The sequence below is a fragment of the Lichenostomus cassidix genome, chromosome 14, assembly GCF_008360975.1.
Source record: "Lichenostomus cassidix isolate B80296 chromosome 14, HeHo_3.0, whole genome shotgun sequence".
Taxonomy (NCBI): Eukaryota; Metazoa; Chordata; class Aves; order Passeriformes; family Meliphagidae; genus Lichenostomus; species Lichenostomus cassidix.
In genome coordinates this window covers 11,262,283-11,276,978 of record NC_139495.1, presented here as the reverse complement: position 1 = coordinate 11,276,978, position 14,696 = coordinate 11,262,283, and the positions used below count along the sequence as shown (strand labels likewise).

Sequence of the window (14,696 nt, the reverse complement as noted above, 5' to 3'; positions counted from 1 at the left end):
TGTGGGATTATGATTTACATCCTGTAAAAGCAAACTTTAGGAACTTTGAAGCCACACATTATTACCTTGCTGTAGTTTATTATGTCCTGCAAATCATTGCAGCAGAAGAGCCAAAACTATCCACGGGGAGATGCTAAGCTGGACATCATGGGATTTCTCAGGGTTAGAATCACATTTCGTGCATCACATCATTGGGAATCAGCCCTGTTGAAAATTCCCGGTGGTAACACCAAGGGGTTATGATATAAAAGACTGAACAACAATACTTGGAAGGAGCAGAGAGAAATCTGCTCTGTGCCATATGGGAAGTCTAAGACGTGTCAGGTTGTTAAAGATGATATTCCCATGTTTTTCATTGAAGCTTTTGGAGGGAGATGTAATGGAAATAGATGAACAGAGGAGCATGTCTTTCATCTGGTAGATTTTCTCTGTGTTGGATCAATTGTGTGTGTATCAAATGACTGTTGTATGAACCTATGCAATGCATTTAGTGTTTCACAGACAGAAAAATAACGATTACAAACTGAAACGAGGCATTAATTAATACAGGAATTACTTAGTCTTAGAAGAGTACAGTGTATGAATTTGACAGGGAAGGGCTTAAAGACAGTTACAAGAGCAACAAAGGTAGGATCTTGTCACTGAATCATAGAATTATTTAGGGTGGAAAAAACTTGTAAAATCGCTGAGTTACTCCAGCACTGCTAAGGCCACTACTAAACCAAGTCCCCAAGGGCCCCAGCTGTGTGGTTTTTAAGTCCCTCCAGGGATGGGGACTCCCCCACTGCTCTGGACAGCCTTTTCCAATGCTTGATAACCCACTCTGAACCTCCCCTGGTGCAGCTTGTTTCCTCTTGTCCTATTGCTTGTCTCTTGTGAGAAGAGTCCAACCCCCACCTGGCTACAATCTCCTTCCAGTGGAGAGTGATAAAGTCTCCCCTGAGCCACCTTTTCTCCAGGCTAAACACCCCCAGCTCCCTCAGCTGCTGTTCACATTTGTGCTCCAAACCCTTCCCCAGATCCTTTCCCTTCTCTGGACATGCTCCAGCCCCTCAATCTCTGTCTTGTCATGAGGACCCCAAAACTGACCCCAGGATTCAAGGTGCAGCCTCACCAGTGAGAGTACAGACACCTTCAATGCTTCCTTGGCACTGTAAGCTGACAAGGCAGTGAAAATGGTGACAGGTGGGGCTTTTACAGATCTACTAGGAGCTGTGCCAAAATTCAGACAAGTTCTAGTTCAAATGGCAGCTTGCACCCTCAGATGACAAATTATAGCTGGTCAGCACAAGAACTGAAAACAAGCATGACAACCTTTTTTTTCTACCTCTGGGTTCTTTACGAAACCAAAATACTGCTTTCTTAGAGTTTGTTTGGAAAAAAATCCACCACAACAAAAACCAGCAGCAGTGATAAATGCCCAGGCCACTAAGTCCAGCTGACCAATTCAGAGGGGTCGTCCAGGTGTTCTTGTCAAGGAACAAATAGATGATGCTTCCCTGCATGATCCTTAGTTACTCCACACAGTGCCTCACTGAAAAATTTCAGCATGTAATAGCTGTCACTCCTTTCAAAACCGTAAGCCTGTGATGTCTTTATATAGTGCAGCAGTGCACTGTGGCAAGCTTTATGGTTTTGACAATATATGCCTTTGCTCTTCTTTAAAACAAAAACGGTATTGTTGAAATCCCTGTGGCTTTATTACATACAAGTGGCAAGCTCTTTACTTTTTCAGTAATCCACATCTGTCAGCCACTGCTTACGAGATAGCCCAGGGGTTATCTGCCCTTTGTTATTGCTTTGATTCCTTTCATTCGTTTGCTTGCCCAATTTAATAACAAGGAGAGATCCAGCTTCTTGATGATTTTGTTGGCATAACACCAAGCTCATCGGCACTTAACGCCAAGGCGGTGCTGTGGTTGCAGCTCTGCGTGTTGGAAGCTGCTGTATTGGGTCAGCATCTTTGCTGAAGCATCTTGCTGTTTGGTTTATCCTTTGTTCTTCCTCTGTTGCTCAGTAGTTGTTGTGCAGCAGCCATGTGGGCTTTATCATCTCAGAGAAATGTTTTGTAAAGCAACAAAATTTCCTCTGAGTGTAATGAACCATTCTGTTATGTGAATTTTGGGGTTTTGTCTGTCTAAATGTTTTAAATATGAAGGGATACCACTGCTGTAGTTCCTTGTTGTCTACCAGCATGCAGGAAAGCTGTGATACATAAATAACAGATGCAGAAGAGAACAGAGCAGAAAATTGCCAATTAAAGAACGTTGTATAACAACTCCTCCATCTGGGTCACCAGCAGGGTTTGAACCCAGAGCATGCCCTGCTGCAAGCACAGGGAGCCTGTCAGCCTCTTCTGCAGCACCCGGGGAGAGCCATGAACAATAAACCTGCTCTCACTTGTGCTGCTTCCCTGCTGGGGATGGCCGAGGAGGAGTTTCTCACTTAAGCAGCACCATGCAATAAAAATTTGGCCAGTTTGTTTTCTGATGCAGTCACAGCAAAACATCTCTCCAGACAATCGTTTCCTGACATTTAGCAGGAATGGGTTTTTCCTTCCACAGGTGCAACCATAGTAACTAATTTTTTTTTCTAAAAGTGTTGATGTGTATTGAGTTGATGATGTGTGAATGTTTCCCACCTTCTTGCAGGTGCTGATGCTCACCTTCCTGGATGTTTTTAGCTTTCCTGATGGGTACTTACTCCTTTCTGGCTGCACTGTTGAACAGCCATCATCAGGCTGCCTAAGAACAGGCAGCTGCACAAAAAGGACTGAAAAAAGGAGTGTGAAAGGCATTTCCCTTCCTCCCACGTGCACAGTCCAGTCTGTAGTGCTTTACAGAGATTGCCATCTTACAGAGGGGAGTTTCCTGTAGTCATTGGTGCTGGGGATTTCTCTGATTACACAAAAACTCATCTGGACACTGCTGGTAATGCTTATAGACAAAAACCAAGCCACTCACCTGTTTCTTTCCAAGAAGAGAAGCAGCCATCAGTACTGCAAAACAAATACACTTCACGCTGCCAGTTTCTTGTCTGGGGAATGGCAGGAAGTAGCTCTGCTACCCGTGCTTCCCCCAGCCCTCATACCCTGACAGACACATCCCGTCAGGTAACCCACAAACCATCTCCTCACGACAGGATTGCCTGTGAGTGCCTGAGCACCTCTCAGACCGTGGGTTGGGTTGCTGTGCTGAGAGTGGGGGCAATGCTTTTCACACTCCTCTCAGAAGAGGGTTCCTGACACATCAGAGGGGAAGGATCCCACAAATCCCAGTGTCAGGCTGAATAGGAGGATAACTTGGCAGTTGTACACCAGCAGAGGTGTTAGCCTTCATTGTCAGCTCTCGGAGTGATTTACAAAATAATTTTAAAAATTCATGAACCTCCTTCTTTATAAAGCATTGTTGTGAAGTTGAATATTTTATTACACCAGGCAGCCATCATTCACTGCTAGGAAAGGGTATGTGACTGCTGTTTTGAAAGGCCAGGATGCTGGGCTGGTTGGTATGGAGGGAAGGAGCTCTGGCACTGTATTTAGTGACTAATTACCTGAACAAAACTTTCAGACCTGGGCCTTCTGAGAAAGGACTCCGAAAGTTCAAACCAGTTTTTCAGATTTCCTTTCTATGTGTGCACCCTGGCTGTGATATTTTTTTTCTTTAGTTCCTTTTTTTCCTTATGATTACAAATTCATTCTCATAAATTCAACACTGATCTAGTTTGAAATATCTGTCTTCAAGGTCAGGTGCAAGTTTTCTACATGGTTCATTGTGACTGCAGCTGCCCACCCAGAGCAGGACAGCTCTGCTCTACTGAGCTTTGCAGGCAACTCTTTCCCAGTCAATAATAAACAAACACAGTGGCAGAGAAAAGCAATTAATTCCTTTTTTTGTGGCAGTGAAGTAATACAGAATTACCTTTGCAGATAATAGGCTATAAGCTTTGTCCTGAGTTTGCAAGACCTCAGGACCAAGGCCTGTCAGGCCCACCTTGTCTGATCTCTTCTTGGTCTGCTTTTGCTTTACTTGATTTAGCTGGGATGGCAATTTCTATAATTGATCAGGAGTCTGTCTCTGGTTTACCTTGTTTGTCTGTGATGGAGATCTGCACTTTTATCCAGACAGCAGTAACAAGCAGGTGTTCTGGGTAGAATGGGATATTTATGACTCCTGCACAACGATGCAGTGTAGAGAAATACAGGCTTGGTATGACAGCAGGGATGAGAAGGAGGTGCAGCATGCAGCAGGGAGGGGTGAAAAATCAGACTATAAGAGATGGGGTACAGAATTGACTCTGGAGACACAGCAGCTGTAAACAATTCACAAGTGGTCAGTTAACAAACATGCAAGATGGTGTTTGTCCTCTTTACCCACGAACAAGAATTTGGCTGTAACATGTTCTACGTTACTGTGTGATATTGCAATAAGAAATAAAATGCTTGCCTGCCATGCTAAGAGGTGACTGGCAGCTATGCAAACCTGGTCATGACACTAAAATCCAAAGCCCCAAGGATAATTTAAAAATGACTGCCACATCTCCATGAGTCATGTAAACCCACTCAGCTGCACTGAATCAAATGTGTTCTGGTCAACTAGAGCTTGGAACAGGATTAATCATGATAAGGGCCATAGGTTGGGTTTTATTTCTTTGTCCTTTATTGAAAAAGCAACCTTTCCCCCACAATTTATTAGTTTAAAGCCTGGTATTGACCTGAATTTGAGATAGTATTGGTAGAATATAACTCTGTGCCTCTGTGGTTACTTACAGCACAAACACCTGCACATTCTCATTTTTCAGCATGTCAGCCCTATGCTTTGGGCTCCATCTCAGCCACCTCAGTGTCCCATCCAGTGGGACTCCCAGCCCAGGCAGCCACCCCAGCCTGGCACAGAGCAGTCCAGCACTCACCTGGCAGGATTCCCTCTCAGCTCAGGGGGTGTGAGCCCTGCTGGCTCAGTGCTCTCAACACAGTGTGTCAAGCACTGGAGAATGGGATCTTGGTCAGCCTTCAGCAAGAAGCACTGGCTGCATCCTCTGAGTTTCTCATTCCTGCAGGCAAGGTGCTGGTTTTCAGCAGGTCTGCACCAGCCTGGGTTTGTGTGCAGCAAAGGGATGTTTATGATATTTTGTTAGCTACTCCAAGAGCTCAGGTGGTGGCACAGTAACCTTTGACAGTGATCACAGTCTTCACTTAGTTTTTTTTGGTAATTCAAACTACTAAACATCCCCTCTAAGGTTTTCTTTTATGATTTCTGACCCTTGCAATACTTGAGCTTCAACAACCAGCCAGGAGAGAGGTGCATCTCCCCAGGGCATGGGCAGGCTGACAGCGCCTGAGGTACTGAGTGTTAACATTTCACACTTGAGAGACCTGGGTCTCCTCGGTCCCTGCTTGCTGCCAGCAGTGAGGGATGTGGTCTGTGTTAGCATCTGACGCTGTGGTGAGCTGTGAAAGCAGCTCCTTGGAGTGCCCTGCTGCTGACATTGCTCACGGGAGCTGGCAGGTGCTGGCAGGTACATGGCCTCTTGTCATACTGAACAGGATCCCGTGGTTATGCTGAGGCAACAGGAGAGAGTAATAAATCAGCATTCCTGGGTTTGAGCATGTTTTATACACCACTGATTTCAGCTGCTGACCATTGGCCCAGGCAGTCTGCTTGTGAAGATGACAACAAGCCCATTAAAGCTTGAGGGAGGAAGGATACCTGCTTAAATTTTGCTTGAAAAGGGGCAGTGACCACTCAGGTGTATCCTAACTGTGGAGGGCAGAAGGTTAGCAACAGGCTGTGAGTACTCTTAATAGGGCAAATGTCTCATCAGGTCAGTCAAAAAGGCAGAGAGAAAAGCATCTAAATCACAGTTTCAGCAGTAACAACACTCTTTAGGAAAGACCACATAAATAGATCCACTGAACATGAAAGAGTGTAGGCAAAGCAGGGCCTGTTGCACTGTGGAGTGTAGGCATATAAAGCAAGGTATTATTAACCTAAATTATATGCTAAAATAGCATATCTGGTGACAGTGTGTAAGTATGCCCCAATGTAACACCACTAATTAAATAAGCAACAAACATGCAAATCTAAGCAGAGACGTAGAAATAATGCATAACAGCAGGTTGACCATTGGGGAATTGTATACTTGCACGAGTGGGGGTATTGGAAAAAATATGTATGTAGTAAAATCTGCAAAAAAAGAGGGTATAATAGGGTGGGAAAGTTGTATGGTGAAACAAAAAGAAATATATACATTTTGTGTACATATCTATATATGTGTGTGTTTACACCACACAGAACAAGCAAAAAGATGGCTGGTGAAACCAGAGTCCCTGTCCCCCTGAAAATAATAAATAGCCATTAGCAGATTGGAGCTGCTTTTGGAGAGCTGAGCTATGAGCAGAATCACAGGAATGATAAGAAAAGAAAGATAGGGAAGAGCTCATAAGCTTGGCCACCCTGAATCAGCCCTAACCACTTGCACCACCCTCATGGTAGTAGTACCCTCACAGCTAATTTAGAATAAGATCCTTAAGGGCTAAGTTAATTGCATATGTAATGCTAATTATTCATGAAGACTAATAATTAACCTGTCTTGGTAGTGAATGTTAATCTGGTGTTGTTCTGAAATTTGAAACTGGCCTGATCTCTCAGTCTCTCAAACCCACCCATCACCCATCTCTTCAGTGCCTGATTACTACATCCAAACACTGAGGATATGTGTATGGATTCAGCTGCAAGAAAGGAGAGAGAAAAAAATCCAGGGCATGAACTGCTGTAGCCTTGAAAGCCAGGTCAGAGGCTCTGGGATATGGCCCATGGCAAGTTCAATTACACAGCTGAGGAAGGCACACAGAAAAGAAATGCTGCCTTGAGTAGTGACCACAGCCAGCAGCAGGGGCAGCCAAAAATCCTTGTCGTTTCTGATTTGGAATCAAAGGTTTCTCTCCACTGCTCTGTTTTGCCACCAGCTGCTCAGCCCCTCTCCACGTTAGCTCTGAGCACTGTGATGAATGCTGCTGGTTGTAAGGAGCTGTAAGAAGGGCACATCCCCTGCTGAGGTGCCTGGGATTGACACCAAAGGTCAGCCTCTGCAATGCAACAAACTTGGGCCTTTGTGCCACCGGTTTGCAGGTGGAGAAAGGGAAGATTAATGATGCCACAGGCACAAATTAGAGATCTGTTTTTTCAAACTGGCAGTGCGCTGCCCTTTAGGAGCTCCATATACCACAGTATACACATATATGCTATTTTGAGAGTGTATGTTATAGATCAAAAGCCTTTAACATACCTCTTCAATCCATTCCCCTGCCTCCTTTCTGGTTAATTTTTCTACCCCAGCACAGATTCTGAAACACTGAGCAGCTGCAGAGATTTTTTAGATAACAGCAATGTTCAACCTGTCACATAAATATTCTCGTAATTAGTGTTTTCTTTGCAAAATTGCTCTCATCTTGGGCAAGTATGAATTTTTATGTCTGTAGCAGTTATGCATTTTTGGTTACCTTTGTAAGCACTACTGTTTGAACGGGGAATTGGCCACCAAGACAGCAGTTCTGTCCCTGCAAACTGAGCTCACATTTCTGCTTGGGACACCTTCAGATTCCCTTTCTCCCCATCCTGTGCAGGGCATCACACCTCTCAGATGGCTCAGCACAGATTTTGTGTTCATTCAAGATGCATGTATGTACTCAGAAGTGTTCTGAGCTACTCCCACCATGGGTGGATGTTATTTTTGCTGAAGTCTCCAGGCAGTTAAACTGTTGGTACCTCTGACAAAAAGCCCAGGTGTTGCTGACAGGCTGAGGTGGCAGCACCTCTGTAGGGACAGCACAGCCCCATGAGCTGGCAGGGGACTGAGGAGCTCTGAGCCCATCTCACATGTACACATCTCTGCCTGTTGCCATGATGGCATGAATCACAAAAATACAGCATTTCTAGGCACCATACTTAGGGATAGACATAGGACCCCCCTGATGTGTAACCATGCATCTCCAGAGGGAGGGAACAAGTCCCTCGTGTGACATCTCCCTGCATTTGCCTTCCTGACAAACTATTTTGCAAGTGTAGAGAGGAATGCTGCTCTTTATTCAGTCACTTATTACATGAGGCTGTGGTACTGTTTGAATCACAAATTGCATGCTAATGGCCTAATTCATAAACCATTGACATTTTTTATGAGCCCTTAACATTCAAAAGTGAAGAATTTGTGCTCAAAAAATAATTTGCATTGCAAAATTCAATAATTTAGTTTCTCATATTCATTAATGCCTAAGCCCACACCACATAACTTATCCCAGTCTAACTACACTTCCCCGCACACTGATAAAAACAGGATACACACTAGTTCACATAAAGGGCTTCTATTTGCAACTAACTCTTTACCTGCACTGATTGATTATATTTGTAGAGAGGAAAAATCCAGCTCTGCAGCAAGTGTGATGAATGCACTGAGCAATGGCTGCTTTGAAGCTGCTTTCTGCTCTAATCATGTTTTCCTCCAATGGCATTAACTACCATAAAATATGAGATCATAAAGGGTAACGATATCAGACAACAAAATCATCCTGCAGACTGCTCAGTCCCACTGTATTAGGGAAGGATTCATGTTTCATTAATGAAAACTTGCTTTGCTTTTGACCTGATATGGCTAGTCGTTAAAACCAGATGAGAAAACTGATGATAAATGTGTAGCTCTTAAATCATCCACAAATTCTGAGTGTTGTAGATCACCCCCTTTCACAGGGAGGGAAACTGAGGCATATGCAAAGCAAATATCCCAATAACTCTGGCAGGGTCAGCTGGACCTCCCTGACTCAGTTGAGTGCTCAACACATCTCCTGTGGGATGTTCACATGCCAAGGTGATTGGTGTTACCTAAACAAGGTTTCTAAATAGTTTTTTGGGTACTGAAAGCAGAATATCTCTGTCACCCTGGGCCTCTGTCCTTCCAGAAGCACATCTGGAGGGGCCATCTGTTTGTGGTTGGATGGTATTTCAGAGGCAGCCCCAGACAGGGCTTTTAAAAGGGAGGTGATTTTGGGGGTCTCTACATAAGGTAAATGCCCACATAAGGAACCCAGTCTCCCAAAAAGGATGGGTGGTTGCTCCCTGGGTGGAGGTGAGAGTCTTGGTTGTAGATGTCCTTGCAGAAGAGTCTTCAGCTGGTTTAGGTTGTTGCCTTTCTCAACCTAGAAAAGAAGCTCGAGATAGTTTTCGTATAGGAGGTAATATAAAAGTGGATCTTTATTGGAGTTCCAGGGGCAGTCAAGGAAGAATGTCCACAAAAGCCCATCCCCACATTGGTGAATACAATTTTATAGGTTTTAGGAAATTAGCATAATTGATAAAAAGTACTAATAAGGAGGCCAAGTGGTGATGCAATTTCCCCCGTGTCAAGCACCTCCCCACCCTTGGGGAGTTGTGCTTGTAAATGAAAATATGTGTTGAAGATTTTGTTCTCCAACTTGGTTCCCAGGAAGAACCAAGATAGGAGAGGGGTCTTGTGCTCTCCAAGGCTTGGAGCTCTGGAATGTCTTTGGTCATTTTAGCTGGGAAAAAGGGTAGACAAAAGTACTGGGAAAATATAGAAAAGAAAAGAAGGGCAGAAATCACCTGGAATCAAGGTGAGATGCCAAACTGCTGTGCTGCTGGATCAAGGTGAGATGCCAAACTCAGCTGGCCTGGGATCCGAGGGGACTGCTCCAGTATGTTTCATTCATTGCCACTGCTATATCTTAACTAAAGACAAAACATCTCTTAAATAGCTTAACTACATACAAATGACTTCCCACATAGCAACAATTTCTATTAACCATGTACAAATAGTGATGCACAGCTTGATCCCTTCCGCAGCACAAATCACCACGGGGAGTCTCTGGAGGGCAAGGCTGCATTCTCCACCCAGGATGTTAACTAACACATTTAGCCATTCAGGCTGGGCTAAACACAGCAGGAGCTGCCTGGGGCAACTTCAGCAACTGCCCAAAATTCCGTCCCAGAGAGCTCCTATAACAATAATGCCAATATTTAATTGTGGTGGTGCAGTCAATCACCTCCTTTGCAGCTGGCCTGGTGTCCTCAGCCCATCTGTGCAGAGCCTGGCTGGACCTTCCCAAATCACCCAGAGAATCGTGGTGATGGCACCAGGGTGTGCCCACAGAACAGCCCCAAAAACCACCTACACCACCTCTGGAGGTGGATGGGCTTAGTACTGACTTATCCCTTCTGTCCCCCAGCTGTTGCTGCAGTTTTTTGATGTGAGGTTTTCAGCAAAAGCTGTGGGCATGCAGCTGCAAACCCAGCTTTACTGGAACAAGGATTGTGTTCCATCTGCAGTGACATTTCAAATAACGAGCTTTACATGCATCTTGAGGGTTTTTCTGTTATATTTTTATTCAGTTCTAGTAAAGAGAACACGATAATTGACAGGATAATTCACCAGCATCTGTTCCATCCCAATATAGGGTCTGAACTTGCTTGCATTTGAAGCCTTCCCCACAATGCAAGAGAGAAAGAGATGCTTATTCTAGATCAGTGAGTGCTTTCCAGTATCACTAACACGCTGAAAGTGACATTTATGGTGTCTCTTTTTTGGGTTGGCCCTGAGGTTGCAGCCACAATGTGGGGAATGCAACATCAGGAATCACATAAGCACACCCTTGTGGAGTGATTTGCAGGATTCTGGCCTTTTGCTGTACTGTTTCTCTCTTATTTTCAGTCAGCACATGAAGTTTATTTGGAATACTGGTGTCTTTTGAACTCCAGTAGATGAAGTTGCTGATAATTAATAAAGAAGCAGCTACAATATATTTGCAGAACTTCCTGCCTGAGGTGGGCTGCTAAACAGACCTGAATCACTGTTCCATAATTATGTGATGGCAAAGGCTTTGGGAGCTGCTGAACCATGGACACTTCAATTTTAAAGGTCAGATGAAATGCTGATTTGCTATAAAACAAAATCAATACCCAAAAAAAAAAAAAAAAAGGTTGAAAACTGTGAACTTCCACATTGCTAGTAGAAAACATGGATTTGAGAGTGGCAGACAGTGTACATGTGTAATGAGTGGACATCCCTTCTTCCTTTCTTTGCCACAGCTAGAGCAGCATAAGGCCTTGAGGACAGTCCATCCCACACAGCACTCAGGGTTTGCAAGGAGGCCTCAGCTGGTACCTAAGAGTCAAAGGTCCCTTTGAGCATTAGGTCAAAGGATTGCAGAATTCCTTTGGAATTCTTCACACAAGGCATATCCCAGTGTAGCAAGTGTGGGATTTCTCAAATCTCCAGACAAGCTCTCTTGTTTGTTGCCTTTCTGCCACGTGAGAAAGATGCTAATGACACATTTACACATCTTTTAATGATTCCTAGGCAAGTTTCCAAACCCTTAAACTGTGCTGGACAAGTGTTTTTTTAAATATCCTGGCAAAAACAAGGAGAGTGGAAGCTGCTTAAGGCATTTGAGTGGTCTTGGGTCAGTCATATTTTTCTGCTTTTCTCTCTAATTATAAGCTCTTGAAAACATTAAGTGAGAAATGAGAGCTGATCTTTGAGTGTTCATGTGATGTGCTACTTAAAATAGTTTATTTGCATGGAATTTTAGGTTTTTTTAAATGAGCAAATTAATAAATCTCCTTCAATTCTAGAAAACAAGATCATAAGTAGAAATGGCCAAATCTCAAGTGCCCCCAGCTTAACACCTAAAAGGTGGTCATTCTGATTCTGAGCAATACTTTATGATTCAACTCTGAGGGCCAAATAATTGGGTGACATAAATGAAGGTACCTCAGCAGTATTTTTCTGACCAGTACACGAACTTTAATTTTCATGGGCACATTTCAACATGTCTTCCTCCAAGCTGGAAGCTGTAATTATGACTCTGCCTTTTATAAGACAGACTATATTTCCCTTAAAAATGCATAAGCCTTCCTATTATTGCTACACAGCAGATGGAGCAGCAGAACAGAGCTGCCTTGTGGATTGTTAAACCAAACCGTTGCTACGAAAGAAACACCACAGAACACCAAGATCAGTAATCATTTCAGAAAAACAGGTTCCTGTGCCCCTCCAATATATTTCTGTGTTACCTCCATAGCAGAGACTGATGAACACATGTATTTGTGTGAAATACAGAAGCAGCATGAGCTTAATGTTACAACTGCTTCGAAGTGCAGCTTGCATTTGTAATTTAAAGTTGTTTCAAAGTAGTGGAGGGAACTAGGGAGTTGTTTGGGGCGATAGAATATAGAGTATCATTACAAGCACTTGCAGATCATATTTTGCTTGAACTAATTCCTCCTGATATTTTAATATCAAACATAACCCATGCCAGTTTTACATCTCAAATATATTTGGTATTTCAAAAAATAATTAATAGTGTCAGTTTTATTAATGTGTTAAAATATGAATTAAAAACATGACAAATCAACGGGAAACAGCAGTCTGTTTTAATGAATATTTCATACTGTGCATCAATAAATCATAGATCAAAGGGAATGCAGCACATTCTGCAATACTACTCTTCTGTCAATGTGGGGTTACTAAAAGTTTTACAAGTTGTTTTGGCACTTACTTAGTTGCACATTTGAATTAACATTTTAGGAGGGAAATAAAAAAGTTACTGCACTGAATCCCAGAAGGCTCTGGTGTTCAAAACAGATTGTCCTCTTTCCTTATCATTGCTTTAAAAAACCTGTAGTTGACCACAGAGTTGCAGGTCTGTGTGATGTGTGCAGGCATCTTGCTGCTCTGCCTTCCCAAACCAGGATTTTCCCAAGATTCCCACATGGGCACTGGCAGGAGATGAAACTGCTGCTTAGGAAAGCATCTTGACCTCCTTGTCCATCTTTGTGACTGATTTGCTGCATGTGACTTTAGTTGTGCACATCTTTCTGATGTCTCTGTTTTGCCAGAGCATTGAAGGGCTCAGATATGAGCTCCTGTCTTATCAACTCTGAGTGCACATATTTAGTCCCTCAGATCTTTTAATGATGTCTGTTGAATACACAGGAAATTTGATCTTTTTTACAGCTGAAGCAGGAATCAGAACTGCACAGAAAGTAAAAGATTTGGATACTCAGGACCTCTCCTGAGCTTTCAGTTCAGTGATTGAACTAGGACTAGGGAAGTTCCCTGGAGATGGGGATATGACCAAGGTAAATCTTCTCTGGGAGAAGCGTCTCATTCAGGATCTCAGGTTTTCTCTAACCACAGAGTTAAACTCTACAGAAATTACCTTCAAACCAGGAACAGAACTGACAGCTGCAGCAATGTATACCCGAGTTTGTGCAAACAATGACACAGGAAAATTGTGTCCAGCTTTGATGCTTTTCTGTTTGTTTGTTTGTTTGTTTGTTTGTTTCATAGCAGCATTGATGCAAATCCCCAATTATACTGGAAATCCTCTTTTTAGTGAAGTAAAATTCAGGAAGCCTGATAAATGCCAAGTAAACTTGTGAGCAGAGAGGTTTTGTAAGGAGAGGAGTAGCAGAGGCTGATCTCATCAGTCCTGTGCCTGGGACTGCCCCAAACACTCTGGGCTGAGGAGCCAGGGTGACCTGCAGAGGGGACAGGGAATAAGGTGTAAGAAAAGACAAAGCTGGAGTGTTTTCAGTGTAAATCATGCAGAGTTGACCACTGCCCAGTGAAATGTGAGCTGGTTGCAGTGACTGATGCATCTACACACAGAATGACAAAATCTCATTGCTGGGTGCCTCATCAGGTATGGAGAGCAGGAGTCTTCCCATGGCTGCTTGTGGACTTGAAGGGAGAGGTTTTTCCCAGTGGGTTCAGACCTCTCCTGTTGGACTGTTCTGATCCTTTACATTGCACACAGAGGGGAACAAGCTCTTGTCCTCAGTGTCACCCAGAAGCCACCCACCCCATTACCTCACTGTACCCCTCGAGCTCTCAGCTCATCATCACCATGGTCCCAAAGCCTCTGACCCATGTCTGTAGAAAATAAGAAACCTGCAAAGATGGGCACAAATTTCCTGCAATCTGCCAGGTAGCTATTCCCACACAGCATATTTGTCTGTGTGATACCACCAACTCCCTCCCTTTTTCTAATAGAAAACCAGAGAGGATTAACCACATTCATTTAGTTAAAGATGCAAGGCTATTCACAGTAATTAGCTACCACTAATTAAGTAGTGAGATCAGGGACAGAAATGGAGACAGAAGTCATTCAGGGTATAACTGCTGAGTGATGTGATTTTGCTGTACTCCACTGATGTTCCACAAGAACGATAAATCCCCAGATCTCTGCAGCGGGCAATGAGGAGTTTAAGTCTAAAAATTATTCTACTAATGCCAGAAAAGGCTGCAGGAGGTCTTTGAGGGTGTAGATAATGGGGTCTGTCTGGTTTTGCCTCATCTCAGAGAGCAGGTCACAGTACTGTGTCCTGCCCCATTGATTCCTCTGGGAGAGCTCCAGCAGTGCTGTAACACGGAATTCCCATGTAATCCCAGCTACCAGAACAAAAACCCATCCAGAAAGGGGAAAGCCCTCTTGACCAGCAGCACAGTGAAAGCAAATTCAGCCTTTGAAGACAGAACTGGAACGCCAGAATGTGCAGAGATTAATCTGAAACTAATACCAATTGCTTCCTATCACGTTGAGTATATTTGACATAATTACCTTAAGAACAGCCTCAAAGTGTTATATTGTTAAAGCTGCCAGATGGAAGACATGCTCTGCTGAT

General features: G+C 43.6%; 1 protein-coding gene across 1 annotated transcript in view; it reads left to right on the top strand.

Moving 5' to 3' along the window:
• Positions 1 to 14,696, top strand: part of LOC146430868 (uncharacterized) — a 537,765-nt gene that overhangs the window by 509,863 nt on the left and 13,206 nt on the right. The window lies entirely within an intron of this gene.